Source organism: Heterodontus francisci, chromosome 11 (genome assembly GCF_036365525.1).
Source record: "Heterodontus francisci isolate sHetFra1 chromosome 11, sHetFra1.hap1, whole genome shotgun sequence".
NCBI classification, from domain to species: domain Eukaryota; kingdom Metazoa; phylum Chordata; class Chondrichthyes; order Heterodontiformes; family Heterodontidae; genus Heterodontus; species Heterodontus francisci.
Window position 1 is genome coordinate 34,281,614 of NC_090381.1, and position 27,164 is coordinate 34,308,777.

Genomic DNA, 27,164 nt, shown 5'->3' on the forward strand with positions numbered 1-27,164 from the left:
GTTGGCCTGTCCACATACTGTGTCAGAAAACCCTCCTGCACACACTGGACAAAAACAGACCCATCTAAAGTACTCAGAGGGGATTTAAGGGTCAACCACATTACTGTGGATCTGGAGTCACATGTAGACCAGGTAAGGAAAGCAGATTTCCTTCCCTAAAGGACATTAGTGAACCAGATGGGTTTTTACAACAATCGACAATGGTTTGATGATCACCACTACACTAGATTTCTAATTCCAGATTTATTAATTGAATTCAAATTTCACCATCTGCCGTGTTGGGATTCAAACACATGTCCCCAGAACATCAGGCTGGAGCTCTGGTTTGCTAGTCTAGGGGCATTACCACTATGCCACCACCTCCCGAAATGGGCAAAAGCATGGCAGATGGAGTTCAATGCAGAGAAGTATGAAGTGATGCACTTTGGGGAACTAATATGAAAAGACAGTATACTATAAATGGCACGATTTTGAAAAGTGGAGATGAGCAGAGAGACCTTGGTATCCATGTACACAAACCCTCAAAGATGGCAGGGCAAATAAAACGAAAAGAAAGGAAAGACTTGCACTTTTATAGTGCCTTTCACAAACAACAGATGTCTCAAAGCATTTACAGCCAATGAAGTACTTTTTGAAGTGTAGTCACTAATAACATGGTTAAACAAGATATGGGCTACGTGGGTTTATAAATAGAGGAATAGAATATAAAAAGAAAGAGATCATGCTACAACTTTATAAATTACTGGTTAGGCCTGAGCTGGAATATTGTGAACAATTCTGAGCATCACACTTCAGGAAAGATGTCAAGGCTTCAGAAAGGGTAAGAGGAGGTTTACCAGGATGTTCTAGGGATGAGACACTTCAGTTATGAGGAGATGTTGGGCAAGTTAGTACTGTTCTCCTTCGAACAAAGAAAGTGAAGAGCTGACCTAATAGAGGTTTTCAAGATTGTGAGAGGTTTTGATAGAATAGCTGGAGAAAAATTATTCCCGCTGGTGAGTGACTCAGTAACTAAAGGTCATAGATTTACATCATTGGCAAAAGATCTAGAGGGGAGATGACAAGAATTTTTTTCACTCAGAGAGTTGTTGGGAACAGCAACACGTTACCTAAAAAGTTAGTGGAAGCTGATTCCATAAATAATTTTAAAAGTGAGTTGGACAGGTTCTTGAGGATGAGGAATTTAGAGGGTTACAGGCAAAAAAACAGGATGTAATGCTAAGCACAACTGCTTTTTTGTAGCTAGTACAGGCATGATTTTATGAATACCTATGCCTTGATTGCTGATTATTTGTACTGTATACAGCAGAATACCTATGCAGTGAATAGCTGAATACCTACAATAACAACAACTTGCATTTATGTATTGCCTTTAATGTAGTAAAACATCCCAAAGCATTTCACAGGAGCGATTGTCAAAGAGAAATTGACACCGAGTCACAAAAGAAGATATTAGGACAGGTGACCAAAAGCTTAGTTAAAGAGGTCGGTTTTGTAAAGGATTAGAATGAGGTAGAGAAATGTAGAGGTTTACGATGGAATTCCAGAACTTGGTCCTCGGCAGTTGAATGCACAGTCACCAATGGTGGAGTGCAGAAAATCGAGGAAGCCAGAATTGGAGAAGAACAGAGATCTTAAAGGCTTGTAGGGTAAGAGGAGGTTACGGAGATAGGACGGGATGAGGATAAGAATTTTAAAATTGAGGCATTGCCAGACTGGGACTCAATGTAGGACAGCAAACAGTGATGGGTGAACGGGACTTAGTGTAAGTTAGGATATGGGCAGCACAGTTTTGGATGAGCTCAGGTTAAAGGAGGATGCAAGGGAGATTCCATCTAGGACAGTATTGGAATAGTTAAGTCTAGGGGTAACAAAGGAATGGATGAGAGTTTCAGTGTCAGAGTAGCTTAAACAGAAGTGGAGATGGAGTGGAGAGCTCAGGGTTGTCCAACATATGGCCCGCGGGCCAGGATCTGGCCCGTCGCAGGTTTCCATCCGGCCTGCCATCTGCCTATGGCTCAGCTCTGATTGACGGCTCCCATGTAGGTCAGGTGTAGGGTGTAGGTGGGACCTGTGACTGATGGGCACGGGGACCCCTGTCTGTGATCGGTCACTCCCTATGACTGACATGGCTGCCCAGACAGCGCTAGCGCAAATTGGCGGAATGTGGCGCAGGCATCCTAGGACCCCTGCTGCTTTCACGTGATTCAGTAAATGTCCTGTATCCTACACACTGGGCAGTTTCCCATTTCCACTCACCCCAACTTAAATAAAACAGGCACGGTAAGTATCCGGTTGTGGTAATGGCTGCTGCAGGTAACATGGAGCTGGGAACGGGGAACACTGAGCGGGGAACCGGGAACACTGAGCAGGGAATACTGAGTGGGGAACACTAAGCAGAGAATGGGGAACACTGAGCGGGGAATACTGAGTGGGGAGTGGGGAATGCTGAGCAGGGAACACTAAGCAGAGAATGGGGAACACTGAGTGGGGAATACTGAGTGGGGAGTGGGGAATGCTGAGCAGGGAACACTAAGCAGAGAATGGGGAACGCTGAGCGGGGAACACGGGAGACACAGGAGGTGGAGGGGGGGGAGAGATACAGAGAGAAGGGGGAGAGAGGGACAGAGTGGGGAGAGAGGGACAGAGGGAAGGGGGAGAGAGGGACAGAGAGGGGAGAGAGGGTCAGAGGGAGGGGGGAGAGAAGGACAGAGAGGGGAGAGAGGGTCAGAGGGAGGGGGGAGAGAAGGACAGAGAAGGGAAGAAAGAGAGAGACAGAGATGGGGGAGAGAGAGTCATAGGGCTGAATTTTATTGGGGCGTCGCGCTCTGCGGTGGCGCCCTTTGAACTCGGCGGTGCGCCTGCATTCACCGGCTGCCACCGAGCCCCGGCGATATTAATCACGGGGGCTCATTTCCATAGAGGCCGCGTGCTGCCCCTCCCATATTATGTGAGGATTGGAGGGACATTTGGCGCAGCGAGAGTTTTGACAGCTGTGCAGCAGGTGCTGGGGCTCTATTTTCAGCATGCCAGCACCTGCTTCAGCTGTCAAAGAATACTTACCTGACTGCTGTAGAGTGGGGCTGCTGTCAATCTAGCAGCAAAGCAGAAAGTGCTGGAGAAATCCAGCAGGTCAGGCAGCATCTGTGGAGAGAGAAGCAGAGTTAACTTTGAGTTAACTCTGCTTCTCTCTCCACAGATGCTGCCTGACCTGCTGGATTTCTCCAGCACTTTCTGCTTTGCTGCCACATACTTACCCTGCTGCGTCCCAGTGTCCCGTGAAGTTGTGATTATCTTCTCCCACTCAAGTGTAACATTCCTTCTTGCAGGCATGCTGCACCTGGGTGAATAATCGTATATTTGCAGATTTTTTTTTAATTCATTCATGGGATGTGGGCGTCGCTGGCCAGGCCAGCATTTATTGCCCATCCCTAATTGCCCTAACTGAGCGGCTTGCTAGGCCATTTGCTAGGCCATTTCAGAGGGCATGTAAGAGTCAACCACATTGCTGTGGTTCTGGAGTCACATGTAGGCCAGACCAGGTAAGGACAGCAGATTTCCTTCCCTAAAGGACATTAGTGAACCAGATGGGTTTTTACAACAATCGACAATGGTTTCATGGCCATCATTAGACTAGCTTTAATTCCAGATTTATTAATTTAATTCAAATTCCACCTTCTGCTGTGGTGGGATTTGAACCCATGTCTCCAGAGCAATACCCTGGGTCTCTGGGTTACTAGTTCAGTGAAAATACCACTACGCCGCTGCCTCCCCATGATTCCAGGGTGTGAGACTTAAATAGACCATAAAAAGTATTACAGAGGTTTACAGAGAACACACTGAAACAAATGGGAATGCACAAGTGTCACAGCAATGTAAATACGTCTTTCACTAAATGCTCCTCACCAACCTGTGTGTCCTTTTCTCTGTGTGAATGATGTGTGCCAGCATGTAGCGCCAATGTCACATCCCTTTGCACCACTGGCCCTTCAAGAGAGCCAACGTATGCAATAACAGCATTGCCATGCCACCATTACACATGAGTGTCTCCACGGACTCAGTGACATGGACATTGGCTCAGTCAGCTGCTGTCTCTAATGGTTTACACAGGGATTCTGCAGATATGGACTGGTGCACAGCAGGTGAGCAAGGGTGAGGTGTGGCTTGCAGAGCTCATGTCAGTTCCTATGGAGCAGAGAGCCTTTGTCTGATAAGCCACTTCCGTACATCCTTATCTCACTGCTAGCCCTGCCTGCAGAGCCTGGGTGTCATCTGCCCTCCCATGCATCTTTCATGTTGTAGGTCCTCAGCATCCTCATAGTCCGAAGAGGAATCTCTCCTCATCATGCCAGGCCTGGCCCCTATTGGGTGCGCAGTTGTGTAAAGCAACAAAGAAAGGAGCTGGCCTTTTCGGTCCATAGTACAGGGCATCACCCTATCCATACAGACATTGGAGGCGCCCTTTAAGCATGCCGAACTCTTGCTCAATGGTGGCTCATGTAGCTCAGTGGCTGGCGTTGTATCTCTCCTCTGCAGCAGTGGTGGGGTCTCTCACTGGTGTCGGGAGCCATATCTGAAAAGGATAGCCCTCATCTCCAAGAAGCCACCCCTCCATCTAAGCCAATTCAGTGAAGAGCTGCCTGAGAAACAGTCACACATTCGCTGCAAGCATCTGCGATGTTCACATATCAGCTTTACCTAGATTGAGAGGGCTCCTTTAATGGTGACGTCTGCAGGTGGTAGCCTGGCAGCAGGCCTGATGTCCACATGAGTGCAGTCTATGAACATTACAATTTATGGTTCTCCGGCAATGGTGCCAGAACCAATGGCCCTCTGGGCCTGGCTGTGTGAGTCCGTCCTGAAGTGGACATCCTCACTGGCCCACCGTTGCAGGACATTGGTGACCTCCCTGATGCAGCGGTGCACTGCTGACTGTGTGACCGCACAAAGGTCTCTGGTGGGCCCCTAAAAAGGTGCAGAGGTGTCAGACTTGAGAACAGCTGCCATTATGAGCAACAAAGGCATGGGATGTCCACCGGAGCCCATGGGCAGCAGGTCATCCTTGAGTAGGGCACGGAGATGTGTCACCCCCCCTCTCGAAATGCGCAATCTCCTCTGACACTGGTGCTCTGACATCCGATGGCATGTCATGTGGGGCCTGTAGATGCGCGGCAAACATAATGGCAAGCTCCCCTTGGGAGCTGCTGCTCATGACCGGGGGCCTCTACGTGGATCGCACCTGCCTGTTGATATTGCCTCTGGCCTCACGAGCAGAGGATCGCACAATGTAGGATGAGCCATACCTATTTCCAGGTGATAAATAAAGTTGAGCCATTCATGTATTCAAAGGTTCCTAACAGGGCAGGGATTGGTGTTGACGGGTACATCAGCTGCTTTCCTGGATCAACTATGTGGCGTGCCATGGCATTGCCCATCATGGCCAACGCTCAGAGTGGCGCAGCATGACCTACCAGCTGAATCGATTGCCCCCACCATCCATACAACCATACTGCTCCTGCCCTTTCTGGCACCCTCCCCACATACAGGGTGCTTAGTGTGCCATTGCTCCCTCACAAAGACGAAGAAACACAGAGCATACACTGTTAACGGAGAGATGGTCCACAGTACCTCCCTTCATGCCAGCAGAGCTTTCCCACCAGTAATCCCAGACCCCTTCCCTTTAAGAATGCAGAGTGATACCTGTAATGCCCCCCTCCCTCCTCCCTTTAAGAATGCAGAGTGAGACCCCTGAAAAGAAACTTACTTTCTGCCACAAAACCTTCTGCTTCTGTGGACCCGCCGGCTTTTTCAATCGTGAACGGGACGGCACGTGACGGCCACCCGTTCATCGAGAAATCCGAAAGTGTCAGTGGAGAGGCGGCAGGCTGCATCATCAGCAAAGGTAAGTACTGTTTACCATATGCTAATTGTGGTGCCGCCGCCGTGCAGCAGGGAGGCTGCACCGAGGTCCCGCTGCCGCCGGTAATATGCGGCGGGCCCTTCTTGACGTCGCGGTTTGAGGGGGGCCTCTCCCCGCAGCATTTTACCAGCCCCTGCTCCGCAACCTGCGGCATCGAGGGGCCGGTAAAATTCAGCCCATAGAGTCATTTACTTACGGCCATTCAGCCCATCAAGTCCATGCTGGCTCTCCACAGAGCTATGCAGTCAGTCCCACTCCCTGGCTCGATCCCGATAGCCCTGCAAGTCTAATTCTCTCAGGTTGCCACCACCCTTGTGGGCAGCAAGTTCCAGGTCATTACCACCCGCTGGGTAAAAATGTGCTTCCTCATATTCCCCCTGCATTTTTTGCATAAAACTTTCAATCTGTGTCCCCTAGTCCTGGTTGGGGGTGGGAGGAAGCAGTGGCTGTGGGGGAAGACAGAACGAGACACACATACACACAGAGCGCGGGGAGAGGTGGGAGAGAGATCAAGGTCTCTCCTGACAGATGGACATCTATCCAGAATACTCTGCATCACCACATCAAGTGTGTGGGCAGAGATTGACTACTTATGCAAGCAAAAACAATGCCTTGTATCTCACTAAATCAGTTTTCAATATAGTGACCAGAAAGTAAGTCAATAAATTAGTCTTCTCATTTAAAGCTTTTTCACAAAAATGCACATTTGTTGTTTTTATTAGCAAGATAAATTTTTAATGCCGTTATCTTTTGATATTTGCTCACCGGCAACCCCCACCCCCCCGCACCCCCACACCCCCCGGGCCAAGCAAAAATCGGAATGCGGCTGTCCGCCCGAAAAGGTTGGACAACCCTGGTATAGCTGAATATTGCAGTGTGTAATCAATAATCAGCTCTCCAGTTGTGTCCAGAAGTAATATTTATGATTTAATATAGCACTAGTATTGCTGTTCCTTTCAGGTTGGACCCCTCCAGCAAGGGCAATTTAAACTCACAGAACAAGTCTATGTAAAAGCATACAAACAGGTCATTCGATCATCAGATCTATGCCAGTGTTGTTCTCCATGTATGACACCAAGTCTAATCCCACTCTATTGCTTGCTCCTTGTACCTACGAACATTTCCCTTTTCCAAGCAATTGTCTACAGTTCGTTAAAAAACATTATGGACTCTGCTTCAATGACACTTTGCAGCAGGAGTTCATTGTTCTAATCACTTGCGTTGCATAAAGATTCTTTCCAACCTTCCCTTCGTTGATTCCCTTTGCAGTTATTTTAAACTTGTGCCCTCTCTTTACCATCTTGCTAATCAATGAAAACAAACTACCATTATTTATTCATAGCCCTTCATAACTTGAAGATATCCATCAGATCACCCCGAATTTCTAAAGTCTCTATAACTACAGTCATCAAATGATGTTGCAACACTACCTGTTGCCTGAAATCTGAGCACTCTTTCTGTTGTGTTTTATATCAGTCTGATGACAATGATTAGTGTGCAGAAAACTCCTCTTATTAAATCATTATCAATACTTGAAACTTTTAGATAATCTCTTGGTTTAAAAAGGTTCTCCCACATTCAAGTCTTCATTTTTTTGTACTCTCAACCAACAGTAACGTCACTGTCACATAACTGTGCAACTACCCTTCTGGGACTTAGGTTAAATTTTGAATGTTGAAATTAAAAACTCCTCTGTCCATGGGCCATAAGAGTTACATGTGAAATAAAGTTTGTGCTGTCTGACAGGAATTTTCAATGTAGATGTGCTTACAGCATTAACCTGCTTATAATTTGGAACTGATTGCCAATCTAAGTCAGATGGCTGGTGTGAGAATTGAAAAATGTTTTTTTCTGGTGCAGAAGAGCATACCTTCCTGAGGGTGGGATTAAAACATTGTTGAGGTTCAATAGAGGTTTTTTTTTTACTGTGCTTCTTCCTCTGGTATAGCTGGAAATGCATGATTTTGACACGGGGAGTTTGAAATTATGCTGTGTGTAAACACTTAACAGGCTCATAGAAAATCGATTTGTCCATTATTTTAATAGCTGTATTACACCTTTTTAAAATAGATGGGTTAGTGGTTCAGTTGAAGTAGAAGACAAAGAATTTTTTTTAGGCATGTGTGAAACATTTTACACCATTCAATTTCAGCACTGAGGATGGGAAAATGTTCCTTTTCTCATCGCTATCCCTCAATTTTCTGATCATAAAGACAAATTGCCAAATGTATATTTCCTTATGTAAGAGTGAAGACAATCACATAAATATGAAAATTTGAATTTGAAGGGTATGAATGACACATTTCTCTTTTTAGCAGAGCATTTCTGACTCGTGGCAATGGAGCCAAGAAGAACAAGAAATTTCCGGAAGTACAGTCTGCAACAGGCTGTTAGAAATGCAGAAACCTTCATTGATATTGACTTTGAGCAAAGATCAGTCAATAAATATTCAGTTACGAGTGGAGGCAGCTGCAAAGATGAAAAAGTGAAGAAACTGTTCTTGAAATCAGGGCAAACTCGGAGCATTACAAGCACCTCTGCACAAAGAGACAAAGAAGAGGAACAGTTAGGGTTTTGGAATGTGCAGAGGTCCATACGAAAAAGCAAGACTCATGACTGTGTAGTGTCTATGGCACATGATGGAGAATGTACACAAGTGGAGAAACCCCAAGATAATAAGATAATAACATCACTTGAAAAAAATAAAGATAGAATTCTTAACGCCATAAATTTCTCTGAAGTTGCGATGTCTTCTGGGCCTTTTTTTATGAATAGGGTGTGTGAAAGCAAGGACAAGTCCCAATCTAACCATTCAATACTTGAGCTTCCAAGTCCTTCCTCTCAATCACTGCCATCAATTACAAAATGCATTACAAATAGACGGCTTTCACTGAGAAAGCCCAAAAGAGGCTTCAGGGGTTTATTTACTATGAAGAGAAACAGACAGGAGAAAGTAGCTTCATTGGGAACCAAGGTCCATAAACCAGACTCCAAATTTTTCAGTGGGAGAGTGACTTTAAGACCCTATAAAGGCATGTCCAAAAGTTCAAAGATTTTAACTCATGCTGGTGATTCTTTAGCACAGTATTTTACTGATAGTGACCCACCCTCAGATTCATCGCATGAATGTAGCAGCACGCTCTGTGAAGATGTTGCTTCGTTAAAGAGTTTTGATTCCCTCACAGGCTGTGGGGAAATCTTTGCTGATGAAGAAAATACTGACCCACTGGAGACAGGTCACAGTTTTAAACATGCACCAGAAAGATGTGAAGATAAACAGACTCCTTCAAGTGGATCATTCCAAGGGGGAGGGGAACAACTCGCATCACCAGGACAGACGGATGGCCTGGAATTAAATGGATTTTGGAAAAATATTAACAACTCCGAAGCAGCGCGTGCAATAGTTCAGGAGACAACCTTAAGTGAAGAACGCACACACTCCGTGCCACTCAAGGCTAGAGATGAACAGTTAGTTCTTTCACCTTTAAAATTTCAAAAAATCACAGAGAAAGAAGAAGTTGAGGAGGCTGAGAAGAATTTAGATGCTTCCATGGACCTGGGGACACCACAGAGTGACCATCAGGAATCGACATCAACCAGTGATGAAGGTTACTATGATTCATTTTCTCCAGGGCAAGAAGAGGATGAAAGCAAAGGTTCACAAAGCCCACATGCAAATAGGCAATTTCCCAGGGACAGTTACAGTGGTGATGCCCTCTATGAACTTTTTTATGATCCAGAAGAACCTAGGATGAGTCCTATCTTAGATGAGGAAGTGTCCACATTGCAAAATGCTCCGGCTCAGCCCCAAACTCCTTTGTCCATGTATAGTTTTTATGTTGGAGCTGAAGAAAACATGGCTCCATCACCTACTGTGGATGTAAACTGCCATGAGTTCTTCCAGGGCAGTTGGAAAGGCAAAGAATGCTTATTAAAACTTTGCGATACTGAACTTTCTTTGGCAATGGGCTTAGTAAACTGGCTTAGGCAAAAGACGGAAACAAGTGAATTTGGCTTCAATGTTCAAAATAATACTGAAAGTCATGACCCATCAAGGACAGACATAATCAGTTTAGCAAACATGTCTGCTAGCAATTCTGTTTCCTGTGCTGACACAGAAGGAGTTCTGGAAGACAATAGTGGGAACAATCTAGCCAAGGCTACATCGATGAGACAGGATGGAAAAAATGAAAATAGGATGAATCTTCATGATCAAAATGTAACTTCCCTATTTGTTAAATCAATTAATGATGATGTTTGCTTGTCAACAAATTTGATGTCTAGTCATGATAATCCTGGACTCTTACAGAGTAACCATAACTCTACAAGCAACGTTGTTCCAGTTACTTTATTAAAGAAGCATGCATTATTGACAACTCATTCCAATGGAGAGCTAAAGAACAGAATAGTATCAACAGGAGAGGCGACAGCAACATCAGAATCCATGATCATAGTGGAAATCAGTAAGACCAGTCTTTGCCCAAACTGTAGGAAATCAGTGCAGTCCAATCTTGCTGAGGTGATGCTATGTTCTTCTTGCTTTGCTTTGGTTGGCAACTGTAACAGATCTGACGTATTGGGCAATTTTAGCAAAAGAGATTGCCAGTCAGGACCAAAGAAGGATCATCAGAGTAATTCTAAGAATTCAAGGCCACAAGGGGCAGATATTTATGTGTCTGAGCTTCTGGAGGACTGTGTTAATCATGTGGCATCCTTGAAGATGAACAGCAGTGACACTGGGCAGTTCTGTAATGAAGCTGCCATGGAGGACTGTCCATTGTTTCTTGCATTGCAAGTTGATCAACAGAATGAACAAGGTAAAAATATTACACTCACTGACACTAGATTTGCTGGAAATAATGACTATTCTAACCGAAGAGTTAAGGAAACAAATGAAGATCTAAATAATTGTACAGAGAATATCAGCAAGAAGACAAAAGAAAAAGTTTCTCCTCTAGGTCCTGAGGTTATTGGAATGGAATCACATAAAAGAACAAACATGATACCCTCCATTACAGGGGATATTCATCAGTCTAGGCCCTTGAACAGGAAAGCCAAAGAGAAATCGATGTCAAGAAGATCAAGTCAATGCAATGGTACTACAGTTTCAGAGAATGAAGATGCATGGTCTCTGCATCTGGAGGCAACCAATCACTCTGATGAACTAAAACATAATAGCATCCCAAGTGGAACAACCAGAGGTACATGTCCCAAGAGGAATGAATGCGACAGAAGTTTAAGTGAAAATGCATATTCACCTTCTCAACCTTTCTATCTGCCTCTCTCAAAGTCTATCTGCTCATGCCTCCAAAGCTATTATCATCAAGTGGAAAACTCGAAAAGTTGCAAGAAGTCCTTGTCACATCAAGGAGCTCTCTGCTTTGCCCCGTTTGCCAGCTCACCTTCTCTTCTTTCAGCTTCAAGAGACAATCTGTTTATATTGCAGGCTACGTGTGGCTACATTCCGTCTGAAGAAGATTACAATCACAAGGAAAAAGGGAAACATTCTGAGAAAGGAAAAGTATCAGTAAGTAATGATGCATTCATTTGAAATGAAAGTTGTTTAGACGACTGCCATCTTTTTGAATTTAAGCAAATTGGAATAGGAGCAAATACTAAAGAAATAAGCAAAATGAATGAGGGACAAAATGATTGTGGATTAGCTTGTACCAATTATGATGTAGAATTTGTGTCACTTTTAGGTTTAAATCAATTTTAAAAGAATATTGGAGTGTGATAAGAACTCAAGATAATTAAGGTCACAATGATGTTGTCTTGGCTTAGTGTCTTGAATTAAGCAGTGTCAAAATAATATTATGAAATATTTTTCTCTCTCAATTAACTGATTATCACTAACATATGATTTGTCAGTTTCAAATTTCTCAATTGAAATGGCAGATTAAATAAATGCGCCATCCTGTTTGCATGCCACCCTCTGCCGTACAACATTCTACGCCTGAGAGAAATTAGGAAAGGAAATGTTTGGGCAGGGTGGTGGTGGGGGTCAGTGGGGATGCAGGAAATTAAAAATAAGTTTATATCTGGGATGGCCTTGAAGTCATGAAGAATTGGAGAACATAAGAAATAGGATCTGGAGTAGGCCATTTGGCCTTTCAAGCCTGCTCTGCCATTCAGTAAGATCACGACTGATCTTGTACGTCAACTCCACCTTCCTGCATTATCCCAATATCCCTTAATTCCCTTAAGTACACAAAAATCTATCGACCTCTTTCTTGAACATACTAAACAACTGAGCATCTACAGTGCTCTGGGGTTGACAATTCCAAAGGTTCACAACCCTTTGAGTGAAGGAATTTCTCCTCATCTCAGTCCTAACTGGCCAACCCCGTATTCTGGGACTGTGATTCCCCAGCATCTACCCTGTCAAGCCCCTTAAGAATTTTATGTTTCAATGAGATCACCCCTCCTTCTTCTAAACTCCAGGGAATATAGAGCTAGTTTTCTCAATTTCTCCTCAACCCAGGAACCAGAAGATGCACCAAATAGAGACTGTACCGCAGCACCATGGTGCAGCGATTAGCACCACAGCCTCACAGCTCCAACGACCCGGATTCAGTTCTGGGTACTGCCTGTGTGGAGTTTGCAAGTTCTCCCTGTGACCCCGTGAGTTTCCTCTGGGTGCACCGGTTTCCTCCCACATGCCAAAGACATGCGGGTTGATAGATAAATTGGCCATTGTAAAACATTGCCCCTAGTGTAGGTAGGTGGTAGGAGAATTGAGGGAAGGTGGGGATGTGAGAGGGAAAAATGGGATTAATATAGGATTAGTATAAATGGGTGGCTGATGGTTGACACGGACTCAGTGGGCCGAAGGGCCTATTTCGGTGCTGTATCTCTCTATGACTATGACTCAAACTCCCACAGACTTGGGCTCAGTTTGGTGAAAGGAAGGATAATGTTTCCAAGTCTCACCAGAACACTGTCACAAGAAGTATAATAGATTTAATGAAATTGTGGGGGATTAACCCACTGTCAGTGCAGACCTGATCCTGCTCCCTGTCATTCCTGACCCAATCCTTGAGAAGTCTGAAGATCATTAGCTCCTATAAACAACTGTTGTTCCAACCTAACGCTCTCCCCCCTCAGTTTAAGAGAATTTGTAATTCACAAACTACACAAAGTGGTCGGGAAAATACTGTCTTCTTCACACCTTTCATAATATTAGTGCACAAACCTAATGCCACACAGACATTTGTAATAATCTGATGAATATTGAAGTTGCATATGGCTAAAATGTGGCCCTGTCACTCATTTTGCTCTTATGAACTCTTTCATTTTAACTTTAGAATGTTGTTTATTTGCTAGTTACATTTATTGTCTCCAAATTAAAAATATCTAACAAGGTTATGTGTTAATTTATTAGAGGTAAGAATGAAATACTTATAGGCTGATGGTTAATTTCCCACAGGTTGTAGCTCCCAATTACAATTGTAACCATTAATGTTTCCTATGACCTGTTCATTATCCAAGTTATAGATTACTGTGGGACCATATAAACTTTTTCTAAAACGATGTTTATTAAGCAGGGCCTCATTAAATACTCTATTAGAAAATCTATTTTTTTTAATATGAAGGAAGCTGGAGATGAAATTTGTAGATAAATTGTATTAACAATAGACTCATATAGGCTGAATTTTGTCAGCCCCTCGACGCTGTGGGTCGCGGAAGGGAGGCCCTTAAAATGATACTGGGTGTGGCCCGCCTCGACCCACGACGCCAAGAAGGCCCCGCTGGATATTAGCAGTGGCGGCCAGGCCTCGGTGCATCCCCCCCCTCCCCGTCGCCTGGCAGCGGGGTCTTCATTAAAATATTAAAATGAGAATAATTAACATTCAAATTAACTTACCGACCCGAGGCCTCGCTGTTGCCGGTAAATTGGGGCGGGGCCTTCCTGGCATCGAGGCCTGTGGCGGGTCTCTCCCGGAGATATTTCCTAGGCTGCCCGCCATGACCCCTGATGTTGGGGGGCTGCTAAATTTCAGCCCAAAATGTCTGTTTTATACTAGTGATATCTAATTCCCAATGCTGACCCAGCTGCAGCCATCAGTTATCATTATAGTAATTAGATTTTCTGTTCAATTCAATGATTCAAGGTTTCCAGTTAGTTTCTCATGGTTTATGTAGTGATTTTTCTTTTCTTTTGGGCCTCCTTATCTCGAGAGACAATGGATACGCGCCTGGAGGTGGTCAGTGGTTTGTGAAGCAGCGCCTGGAGTGGCTATAAAGGCCAATTCTGGAGTGACAGGCTCTTCCACAGGTGCTGCAGAGAAATTTGTTTGTTGGGGCTGTTGCACAGTTGGCTCTCCCCTTGCGCCTCTGTCTTTTTTCCTGCCAACTACTAAGTCTCTTCGACTCGCCACAATTTAGCCCTGTCTTTATGGCTGCCCGCCAGCTCTGGCGAATGCTGGCAACTGACTCCCACGACTTGTGATCAATGTCACACGATTTCATGTCACGTTTGCAGACGTCTTTATAACGGAGACATGGACGGCCGGTGGGTCTGATACCAGTGGCGAGCTCGCTGTACAATGTGTCTTTGGGGATCCTGCCATCTTCCATGCGGCTCACATGGCCAAGCCATCTCAAGCGCCGCTGACTCAGTAGTGTGTATAAGCTGGGGGTGTTGGCCGCTTCAAGGACTTCTGTGTTGGAGATATAGTCCTGCCACCTGATGCCAAGTATTCTCCGAAGGCAGCGAAGATGGAATGAATTGAGACGTCGCTCTTGGCTGGCATACGTTGTCCAGGCCTCGCTGCCGTAGAGCAAGGTACTGAGGACACAGGCCTGATACACTCGGACTTTTGTGTTCCGTGTCAGTGCGCCATTTTCCCACACTCTCTTGGCCAGTCTGGACATAGCAGTGGAAGCCTTACCCATGCGCTTGTTGATTTCTGCATCTAGAGACAGGTTACTGGTGATAGTTGAGCCTAGGTAGGTGAACTCTTGAACCACTTCCAGAGCGTGGTCGCCAATATTGATGGATGGAGCATTTCTGACATCCTGCCCCATGATGTTAGTTTTCTTGAGGCTGATGGTTAGGCCAAATTCATTGCAGGCAGACGCAAACCTGTCGATGAGACTCTGCAGGCATTCTTCAGTGTGAGATGTTAAAGCAGCATCGTCAGCAAAGAGGAGTTCTCTGATGAGGACTTTCCGTACTTTGGACTTCGCTCTTAGACGGGCAAGGTTGAACAACCTGCCCCCTGATCTTGTGTGGAGGAAAATTCCTTCTTCAGAGGATTTGAACGCATGTGAAAGCAGCAGGGAGAAGAAAATCCCAAAAAGTGTGGGTGCGAGAACACAGCCCTGTTTCACACCACTCAGGATAGGAAAGGGCTCTGATGAGGAGCCACCATGTTGAATTGTGCCTTTCATATTGTCATGGAATGTAGTGATATACATGCATTTTGTAATCCATCTAAGTTTGCTGATGATACCAAGCTAAGTGGGAATGTAAGGTGTGAAGAGGACACAAATAGGCTGCAATGTGATTATAGACAGGTTACGTGAGTGGGCAACAAGGTGACTGATGAAGTATCGGGCTGAATTTTACCAGCCCCTCGACGCCACAGGTCGCGGTGCGGGGGCCGGTAAAATGCTACGGGGAGAGGCCCGCCTCAACCCGCGACGTCGAGACCTCTGTGCGGCCACCCCCACTGCCTGGCAGCGGGCCCTTCATCAGCATATGTAAATGACCATGTAAAATATTTAAATAAACTTACCTGAAGGCGGCGGCCATCCCACTCCGATATTACGGCCTCCGCTTGTGCTCCGCATGCCTTCGGAACTCCGTATGGAGTTCCGGGCAAGAACCTGGTGGGAAGGGGGGAGGAATTAAATTTACAGGGCGGGAGGGGTGGAGGAGCGGGGAAATCAACTTTTATTGGATGTGGGGATGTTAGGAAGGGGTTAAAGGGCAAAAGATTGGAGGTTGGGGGGGAAGGCTGATGGTCACGTCATTGAACATAAGAACTAGGAGCAGGAGTAGGCAATTCAACCCCTTGAGCCTGCTCCGCCATTCAATACGATCATGGCTGATCTCATCTTGGCCTCAACTCCACTTTCCTGCCCGTTCTCCATAATCCTTCAACCCATTACTAATTAAAAATCTGTCTATCTCCTCCTTAAACGTACTCAATGTCCCGGCATCCACCGCACTCTGGGGTAGTGAATTCCACAGACTCACGACCCTTTGAGAGAAGTAATTTCTCCTCATCTTTGTTTTAAATCTGCTATCCCTTATCCTAAAACTATGGCCTCTCATTCTAGTTTGCCCCACCAAAGGAAACATCCTCTCTATGTCAACTTTGTCAATCCTCTTAATCATCTTATATACCTCAATTAGATCTCCTCTCATTATTCTAAATTCTAGAGAGTAAAGGCCTAAACTGCTCGATCTCTCTTCATAAGACAAACCCCTCATCTCTGGAATCAATCCAGTGAACCTTCTCTGAACTGCCTCCAATGCAACTACATCCCTCCCCAAGTAAGGGGACCAAAACTGTACGCAATACTCCAGGTGCGGTCTCACTAATGCCTTGCACAGTGGCAGCAACACTTCCCTACTTTTATACTCTATTCCTATGGCAATAAATGCCAAAATTCCATTTGCCTTCCTTATTACCTGCTGCACCTGCATACTAGTTTTCTGCGATTCATGCAGGAGGACACCCAGATCCCTCTGCACTGAAGCACTCTGAAGTTTCTCTCCATTTAGATAATAATTTGCCTTTCTATTCTTCGGACCAAAATGGATAACCTCACACTTATCCACGTTAAACTCCATCTGCCAAATTTTGGTCCATTCACCTAACCTATCAATATACATTTGTAAATTTGTTATTTCTTTATTGCAACTTATTATCCCACCTATTTTAGTGTCATCTGTAAATTTGGCTATAGTACTTTCTATCTCTGCATCCAAGTCATTAATTTAGATTGTAAATAGTTGGGGCCTGAGGACCGAACCCTGTGGCACCCTACTAGTTACATCTTGCCAAGCAGAAAAAAAACCATTTATCCCGATTCTCTGTTTTCTGTTGGTTAGCCAACCCTCGATCCAAGCGAATAAATTGCCCCTAACCCCATGTGATCTTACCTTGTGTATTAACCTTTTGTGCGGCACCTTATCAAATGCCTTCTGGAAGTCCAGATATACTACATCTACAGGATCCCCATTATCCACTTTGTTTGTTGCATCTTCGAAGAACTCTAGCAAATTAGTCAAACACGATTTACCCTTCATAAAACCATGCTGACTTTGATGGATTGCGTTTTGACTTTCTAAATATCCTGTTATTACTTCCTTAATAATGGATTCTAACAATTTCCCAATGACAGATGTTAAACTAACTGGTCTATCGTTTTCTACTTTCTGCCTCCCTCCCTTTTTGAATAATGGCGTTATATTAGCATTTTTTCCAATCCACTGGAACCGTTCCCGCATCCAGGGAATTTTGGAATATTATAACCAATGGATGCACTATCTCCGCTGCCACTTCCTTTAAGACCCTAGGATGTTGGCCATCAGGCCCTGAGGACTTGTCTGCCTTCAATCCCCATAGTTTGCTCAGTAGTTTTTCCATAGTGATGATGATTGTTCTAAGTTCCTCCCTTTCCATAACCTCTGCATTACCTGTTACTATTGGGACGGTACTGGTGTCCTCCACCATGAAAACTGAGGCAAAATATTGATTTAGTAACTCCGCAATTCCTGTGATCCCCACTATGAACTCCCCAGTCTCATCCTCCAAGGGACCAACATTCACTTTAGCTACTCTCTTCCCTTTTATATACTTATAGAAGCTTTTGCTATCCGTTTTTATATTTTGCGCTAGTTTTCTTTCATAATTTGCCTTTGCTATTTTTATTACTTTTTTAGTAACCCTTTGTTGATCTTTAAAAGTTTCCCAATCTTCCAGCCTGCCACTGGCCTTTGCAATATGGTATGCCTTAGTTTTTGTCTTTATGTTATCCTTAACTTCCTTGCTCAGCCATGGATGTTTTTCCCCCTCTTATAATCGTTCTTCCTCGCTGGAATATATTTTAGTTGGGAGGAATTGAATATCACCTTAAACATCTGCCACTGCTCATCAACTGTCCTACCTTGTAGTCTTCCTGCCCTGTCCACTAGGACCAAATCTGTCCTCATGCCTATCTAATTATCTTTGTTTAACTCCAGAATGCTCGCGTGGGACTCCAGCTTCTCGCCCTCAAACTGAATTTGAAATTCTAGCATGCTATGATCACTCTTCCCTGGAGGATCCTAAACTATGAGATCATTAATTAACCACACCTCATTACACAATACCAAATCTAGAATAGCCTGCTCCCTGGTTGGTTCTACAACATATTGCTCCAAAAAATAATCTCTAATACATTGAATGAACTCTCCCTCAAGGCTACCCTTGCCAATTTGATTAATCCAGTCTATATGTATATTTAAATCACCCATGATTATTGCTGCACCTTTCTTACAAGCCCCTTGTATTTCCTGGTTTATACTGTGCCCCACTGCAGAATTACTGTTTGGTGACCTATAGATACTCCCACCAGGGACTTCTTTCCCTTGCTATTTCTTATTTCTACCCAGACTGATTCTACGTCTTGGTCTCCAGTGCCTATATAATTTCTCAATACAGCACTGATCTCTTCCTTTACTAACAAAGCTACACCACCTCTTTTTCCTTCCTGCCTATCCTTCCAAAATACTGAGTACCCTTGGATATTCAATTCCCAAACCTGGTTTCCCTGCAACCACGTCTCAGTAATCGCCATGAAATCATACCCATTCGTCTCTAATTGCACTGTGAACTCATTTATTTTATACCAATTGCTTCGTGCATTCAGAGACAAAGACTTCAAGTTTGTTCTATTGTCAAATTTCCCTACTCTTGTACGATACCTTGGTGCAATATGACGTTCACATGCTCTGTCCCTTCCTTTTCTTTTCTGGTGACAATCAGCCTCATCACTAACCTGCACTCCTACCTTCTCCTTTAACTTTGACTTCCTAATTTTCCATGCAACTGAACCCTCCCCCGCACTATTTAGTTTAAAGCCCTATCTACAGCCCTAGTTATGCGATTCGCCAGGACTCTGGTCCCAGGATGATTCAGGTGGAGCCCATCCCATCGGAACAGCTCCCTCCTTCCCGAGTACTGGTGCCAATGTCCCATGAATTTGAACTCATTTTTCCCACACCAATCTTTGAGCCTCGCATTTACCTCTTTAATCTTATTGACCCTGTGCCAATTAGCTCGTGGCTCAGGTAGTAATCCGGAGATTATTACTTTTGTGGTTCTGAAGCTCAGACTCCAGCTCATCAACTCTGAGCCGCAGTTCCTTGAGCAAATAACACTTGCTGCAGATGTGGTCACTAGGAACCACAATGTGGTCCACCAGCTCCCACATCATGCGGGTACAACACGTTGCCTGGCCCTGCATCTCTTTTATTTCATTAGATTTTAATTTGTTTTTTAAATTTCTGATTGATCTTTTGTTTTTTTAATCCGCTTTAGTTTTTCGTTTATATACGAATAAATCGATAAAGTCTTACTCTTTATTTGATTTAAACTAAATTAAAAGCTTACCTGAATACTGACCCCAGCTGCTTTCTGTTTCCCTGCTCCCACTGTTGAATGTGACATCACACTGATGTCACTTTTCGATTTTATCTCCCCTGGCTCTGCTCCCGCTGTGTTCTCTCTCTCTCCCTCTCTCTCTCTGGTCTCTGAGTTCTTGGTGCATTTTTTAAAGCTCTGCTCCCGCTGTGTTCTCTCTCTCTCTCTCTGGTCTCTGAGTTATTGGTACCCTTTTTAAAGCTCTGCTCCTGCTGTGTTCTCTCTCTCTGGTCTCTGAGTTCTTGGTGAGCTTTTTTAAAGCTCTGCTCCTGCTGTGTTCTCTCTCTCTCTCTCTGGTCTCCGAGTTCTTGGTGAGCTTTTTTAAAGCTCTGCTCCTGCTGTGTTCTCTCTCTCCGGTCTCCGAGTTCTTGGTGTGCTTTTTAAAGCTCTGCTCCTGCTGTGTTCTCTCTCTCTCTCTGGTCTCCGAGTTCTTGGTGAGCTTTTTTAAAGCTCTGCTCCTGCTGTGTTCTCTCTCTCTGGTCTCCGAGTTCTTGGTGAGCTTTTTTAAAGCTCTGCTCCCGCTGTGTTCTCTCTCTCTCTCTCTGGTCTCCGAGTTCTTGGTGAGCTTTTTTAAAGCTCTGCTCCCGCTGTATTCTCTCTCTCTCCCTCTCTGGTCTCTGAGTTCTTGGTGAGCTTTTTTAAAGCTCTGCTCCCGCTGTGTTCTCTCTCTCTCTCTCTGGTCTCCGAGTTCTTGGTGAGCTTTTTTAAAGCTCTGCTCCTGCTGTGTTCTCTCTCTCCGGTCTCCGAGTTCTTGGTGAGCTTTTTAAAGCTCTGCTCCCGCTGTGTTCTCTCTCTCCGGTCTCCGAGTTCTTGGTGTGCTTTTTAAAGCTCTGCTCCCGCTGTGTTCTCTCTCTCTCTCTCTGGTCTCCGAGTTCTTGGTGAGCTTTTTTAAAGCTCTGCTCCCGCTGTGTTCTCTCTCTCTCCCTCTCTCTCTCTGGTCTCTGAGTTCTTGGTGTGCTTTTTAAAGCTCTGCTCCTGCTGTGTTCTCTCTCTCTCTCTCTCTGGTCTCCGAGTTCTTGGTATGCTTTTTAAAGCTCTGCTCCCGCTGTGTTCTCTCTCTCTCCCTCTCTCTCTCTGGTCTCCGAGTTCTTGGTGTGCTTTTTAAAGCTCTGCTCCCGCTGTGTTCTCTCTCTCTCTCTCTCTCTCTGGTCTCCGAGTTCTTGGTGAGCTTTTTTAAAGCTCTGCTCCCGCTGTGTTCTCTCTCTCTCTGGTCTCCGAGTTCTTGGTGTGCTTTTTAAAGCTCTGCTCCCGCTGTGTTCTCTCTCTCTGGTCTCTGAGTTCTTGGTGTGCTTTTTAAAGCTCTGCTCCCGCTGTGTTCTCTCTCTCTGGTCTCCGAGTTCTTGGTGTGCTTTTTAAAGCTCTGCTCCCGCTGTGTTCTCTCTCTCTCCCTCTCTCTCTCTGGTCTCTGAGTTCTTGGTGTGCTTTTTAAAGCTCTGCTCCCGCTGTGTTCTCTCTCTCTCTCTCTCTCTCTCTCTCTGGTCTCCGAGTTCTTGGTGAGCTTTTTTAAAGCTCTGCTCCTGCTGTGTTCTCTCTCTCCGGTCTCCGAGTTCTTGGTGTGCTTTTTAAAGCTCTGCTCCCGCTGTGTTCTCTCTCTCTCCCTCTCTCTCTCTGGTCTCCGAGTTCTTGGTGAGCTTTTTTAAAGCTCTGCTCCCGCTGTGTTCTCTCTCTCTCCCTCTCTCTCTCTGGTCTCTGAGTTCTTGGTGTGCTTTTTAAAGCTCATTATCTGAAATTACCATTGGGCTGGGGTTTGATGAAGGGCCTCCATCACTTATCTTTCAATGTATTAAAAATCTTTTATTTTAAACCCTTTAAAAATTAAACTTATTTATGCGGGCTTAAGGCCCTTTAAAAATGGCGTCGGTGCCTGTGCGGTGGCGCCAGATGCGTTGCTGGGGACGTGGAGGCCGCCTCCTCTACGTCATCAGGGCGGCTGCTCCGTGCCCTCTATTTAAATGAGCACCCGCACGTAATATTGCGGGGGCTCAGGGATGGCGCATCCGCACGGGATGCACGCAAACTGCGGCACACTCATAAAATTCAGCCCATAATGTGGGGAAATGTGGGTTTTTTCACTTTGGTAGTAAGAATAGAAAAGCAGAATATTTTTTAAAAGAAATGAAACTTTTAAATGTTGATGTGCAGAGCGATTTGGGTGTACTCATACAAGGAACACATAAAGTTAGCCTGCAGGTACAGCAAGCAATTCAGAAGGCAAATGTCATTTTGGCCTTTATTGCAAGGGGACTGCAGTACAGGAACAAGGAAATCTTTCTACAATAGTATAAAGATCACACCAGGAATACTGTGTGCAGTTTTGGTCACCATATATAACAAAGGATATACTTGTCTTGGAGAGGGCACAGCGAAGGTTTACTGGATTGATTCCTGGGATGAGAGCGTTGCCCATTCATGAGAGGCTGAGTAAATTGGGCTTATACTCTGTGGATTTTTGAAGAATAAAAAGTGATCTCATTGAAACATACAAGATTCTGAAGGGATTTGATGGGGTAGACACAGAGAGGTTGTTTCCCCTGGCTGGAGAATCTACAACACAGGAGAACAGCCTCAGGATAAGGGGTCAATCACTGAGGACTGAGATGAGGAGAAATTTCTTCACTCAGAGGGTTGTGAATCTTAGGAATTCCCTACCCTAGATGTTTGTGGATGTTCCATCATTGAATATGTTTAAGGTTAGGATAGACAGATTTTTGATCTTTCAGGGAATCAAGAGATATGGGGAGTGGCAAGAAAGTGGAGTTGAGGCAGGAGATCAGCCATGATCATATTGAATGATGGAGCAGGCTCGAGGGGCCGTATGGTCTACTCCTGTTCCTATTTCTTATGTTCTTATGACCTTATTTTTTGATGCACCAACTCTCATACAAATGACTAGCAACACTGATGGAGACACCCTAACTGCATCTGTAATATACTTTACTAGAGATTTAAAATGGCTGATCTCCATGACAAGCGTAACATTACCTAAAGCAATTGGCAGGGTATTCTTCAATAGCTGTTCGGATAACAAATGTGAGGTACGTCGTATAGAAAGTAGCCGCCCCACAATCACAGCTTTCCTTTGTCTTTTAAGGAACCATTTCAGTGGCTTTCTATCTGTTCCTGCTTTCAAATATATGTCAAGATTTAGGCTTGTGATCATGACTAAAGCTAGAACAACAATGCAATATCTCTTATAAAGGAACCAGAAACATATGGAAAATTCCTGAATGACACTAGCATTTGGTTCTAAAGCCATGATCAAGGTGTGAATTGTTACTGTCCTGGATGGGAAAGCTGGAATACCCATTACATCTACCAAGACAATCATACATTTAATACTTGCCATGATGTTCATGTTCAATGACAATTTTATTACATTGAGCTGTTCATTCTTAGCCATTTCCTTATTTCAGCCACAGCTGATGAGGGACTTGAAATAGTACCCAGCTGGTAATTGACACTTCTGCTGTTTTTTTGGTAACTGAAGCTGAGAGAAAGATTTAGGAGTTCTGTCTGTATTCTGATCAATTTTACACATACAAGCTGGAGGGCACAGAGACTGCTATTTGTGTTACATTGAATTTATTTCACACAGTAATACTATTTGGAGAGCAGCAAATAAAGAATGCTGACAGGAGTGTGCTCGGGGTTTGTTATGCTCTAGTGCCCCAGCTGTCATCTGCTATGTGCCAGAAATCATGATTGTAACTGTGCTATGGATGTATATGACACTTTTAAACCAGGGAATGAAGGTACAATATTGGGTAGACTGCTAGTTTCTCACAATCATTCAGAATCATGTGCCATCAGAATTTTGAAATGGTGGCAATGTGGGGAAGGATGGGATGAGTAGAGTTTCTCAATGGGCATCATATTTTATACATGTTTATTACAAGCACATTTTTATGCTTTGCAAACTTGTCGAAAAACAATTCCTCTCTCGGCTGCAATGCCCTCACAGTTGAACAGAACGCTAGAGGACAACCAAGACCCATCAAACTGTTCCACAGCAAGGAGCAATGCCTTCAGGGGAGCTGGAGGCAGGGAGGATATGAATTGATGGACGGGGGGTGGAGGGGAAGAAAGAGATGCACAACTTACTATTTATTGCTTCGGATGGGACATTTATATAACAGAAGAATAGAAGAACATAAGAACTAGGAGCAGGAGTAGGCAATTCAGCCCCTCGAGCCTGCTCCGCCATTCAATACCATCATGGCTGATCTCATCTCGGCCTCAACTCCATTTTCCTGCCCATTCTCCAGAACGCTTCAACCCATTACTAATTAAAAATCTGTCTATATTCTCCTTAAATTTACTCAATGTCCCGGCATCCACCGCACTCTGGGGTCGTGAGAGGCAGCATGGTTTTATGAAGGGGATGTCGTGTCTCACTAATTTGATTGAGTTTTTTGAGGAAGTGACGAAGATGATTGATGAAGGAAGGGCAGTGGATGTTATCTGTATGGACTTCAGTAAAGCCTTTGACAAGGTCCCTCATGGCAGACTGGTACAAAAGGTGAAGTCACACAGGATCAGAGGTGAGCTGGCAAGATGGATACAGAACTGGCTCTGCCATAGAAGACAGAGGGTAGCAGTGGAAGGGTGCTCTTCTGAATGGAGGGATGTGACTAGTGATGTTCTGCAGGGATCAGTGCTGGGACCTTTGCTGTTTGTAGTATATATAAATGATTTGGAGGAAAATGTAGCTGGTCTGATTAGTAAGTTTGCGGACGACACAAAGGTTGGTGGAGTTGCGGATAGTGATGAGGATTGTCAGAGGATACAGCAGGATATAGATCAGTTGGAGACTTGGGCGGAGAAATGGCAGATGGAGTTTAATCCAGACAAATGTGAGGTAATGCATTTTGGAAGATCTAATGCAGGTGGGAAGTATACAGTAAATGGCAGAACCCTTAGGAGTATTGACAGGCAGAGAGATCTGGGCGTACAGGTCCACAGGTCACTGAAAGTGGCAACGCAGGTGGATAACGTAGTCAAGAAGGCATACGGCATGCTTACCTTCATCGGTTGGGACATAGAGTATAAAAATTGGCAAGTCATGCTGCAACTGTACAGAACTTTAGTTCGGCCACACTTAGAATATTGCGTGCAATTCTGGTCGCCACACTACCAGAAGGACGTGGAGGCTTTGGAGAGGGTACAGAAGAAGCTTACCAGGATGTTGCCTGGTCTGGAGGGCATTAGCTATGAGGAGAGGTTGGATAAACTCGGATTGTTTTCACTGGAACGACGGAGGTGAAGGGGTGACATGACAGAGGTTTACAAAGTTATGAGCGGCATGGACAGAGTGGATAGTCAGAAGCTTTTTCCCAGAGTGGAAGAGTCAGTTACTAGGGGACGTAGGTTTAAGGTGAGAGGGGCAAAGTTTAGAGGGGATGTGCGAGGCAAGTTCTTTACACAGAGGGTGGTGAGTGCCTGGAACTTGCTGCCGGGGGAGGTGGTGGAAGCAGGTACGATAATGACATTTAAGAGGTATCTTGACAAATACATGAATAGGATGGGAATAGAGGGATACGGTCCCCGGAAGTGCAGAAGGTTTTAGTTTAGGCAGGCATCAAGATCGGCGCAGGCTTGGAGGGCCGAATGGCCTGTTCCTGTGCTGTACTGTTCTTTGTTCTTTGTTTGTTCTTTGTTCTCTGCATTACCTGTTACTATTTGGATGGTACTAGTGTCCTCCACGGTGAAAACTGAGGCAAAATACTGTTTTAGTGTCTCTGCCATTTCTGTGTTCCCCACTATGAACTCCCTAGTCTCATCATCCAAGGGACCAACATTCACTTTAGCTACTCTCTTCCCTTTTATATACTTATAGAAGCTTTTGCGATCTGTTTTCATATTTTGCACTAGTTTTCTTTCATAATTTACCTTTGCTCTTTTTGTTACTTTTTTAGTAACCCTTTGTTGATCTTTAAAAGTTTCCCAATCTTCCAGCCTGCCACTGGCCTTTCCAGCCTCAGTTTTTGTCTTTATGTTATCCTTAACTTTCTTGCTTAGCCATGGATGTTTTTCCCCCCTCTTACAATCTTACTTCCTCTCTGGAATATATTTTAGTTGGGAGGAATTGAATATCTCCTTAAACATCTGCCACTGCTCATCAACTGTCCTACCTTTTAGTCTTCCTGCACAGTCCACTAGGGCCAAATCTGTCCTCATGCCTATGTATTTACCTTTGTTGAACTCCAGAACACTAGTGTGGGACTCCAGTTTCTCACCCACAACCTGAATATGAAATTCTAGCATGCTATGATCACTCTTCCCTGGAGGATCCTTGACTATGCGATCATTAATTAATCCCACCTCATTACATAATACCAAATCTAAAATAGCCTTTTCCCTGGTTGGTTCCACAACATATTGCTCCACAAAATAATCTCTAATACATTGAATGAACTCTCCCTCAAGGATACCCTTGCCAATTTGATTAATCCAGTCTATATGCATATTAAAATCACCATGATTATTGACATACCTTTCTTACAAGCCCCCAGTATTTTCTGGTTTATACTGTGCTCCACTGCGGAACTACTGTTTGGGGACCTATAGATTACTCCCACCAGGGATTTCTTTCTCTTGCTATTTCTTGTTACTACCCAGACTGATTCTACGTCTTGGTCTCCAGTGCCTATAACATTTCTCACTACAGCACTGATCTCTTCTTTTACTAACAAAGCTACACCACCTCCTTTTCCTTCCTGTCTATCCTTCTGAAATGCTGGGTACCCTTGGATATTCAATTTCCATACCTGGTTTCCCTGCAACCAAGTTTCAGTAAGCGCCACTAAATCGTACCCATTCATCTCTATTTGCGCTGTTAACTCGTTAATTTTATTCTGAATGTTTCGTGCATTCAGATACAAAGCCTTTAAGTTTGTTCTGTTATCAAATTTCCCTACTCTTGTATGATTCCTTGGTGCAATATGGCGTTCACACATTCTGTCCCTCCCTTTTATTTTCTGGTAACAATCAGCCTCATCACTAACCTGCACTCCTACCTTCTCCTTTAACTTTGACTTCCTAACTTTCCATGCAACTGAACTCTCCCCCACCCACCAACCCCACCCCCCCCCCCAACCCCCACTATTTAACTAGAGGCATTAACCGTTTCAGTCAAAGCCCTGTGGCAATTCGTTCCTTATTTCACACATTTGATATGAAACACAATAGCAAAGCTTTTGAAATTGATCACTAAATTAGTAAAGTTCCCACACTGCTAGTATGGAAGTATCCTTCAACTAGTCTCTGCCCAGTTCTTGCTATGCACTACTGCCTTGTACTGTGTTAAAAGCAGAAAAGTGTTCATTTTCCAGCAATAACATCCCTCACCTTAATAAGGAGAAAAATTCATATCATCCTTCCCCTCCCCCACCCCATCCCCACAAAATAGTTGTGAAAGCTAACACCTATCAGCTCGCTGTCTGAAGGGACAGGAGTCTTCAGAGCTCGATGAAGGAAATGGTTGTATCTTGTCCTCCTTTAGGTGCAGGGGAGTTTATTTTTCTACTTTCTGCTCCATAAATAGACTGTAATCTATTGTTTGCACTTATTTCATCCTTAATGGGGTAGAAATTGGTATGCTT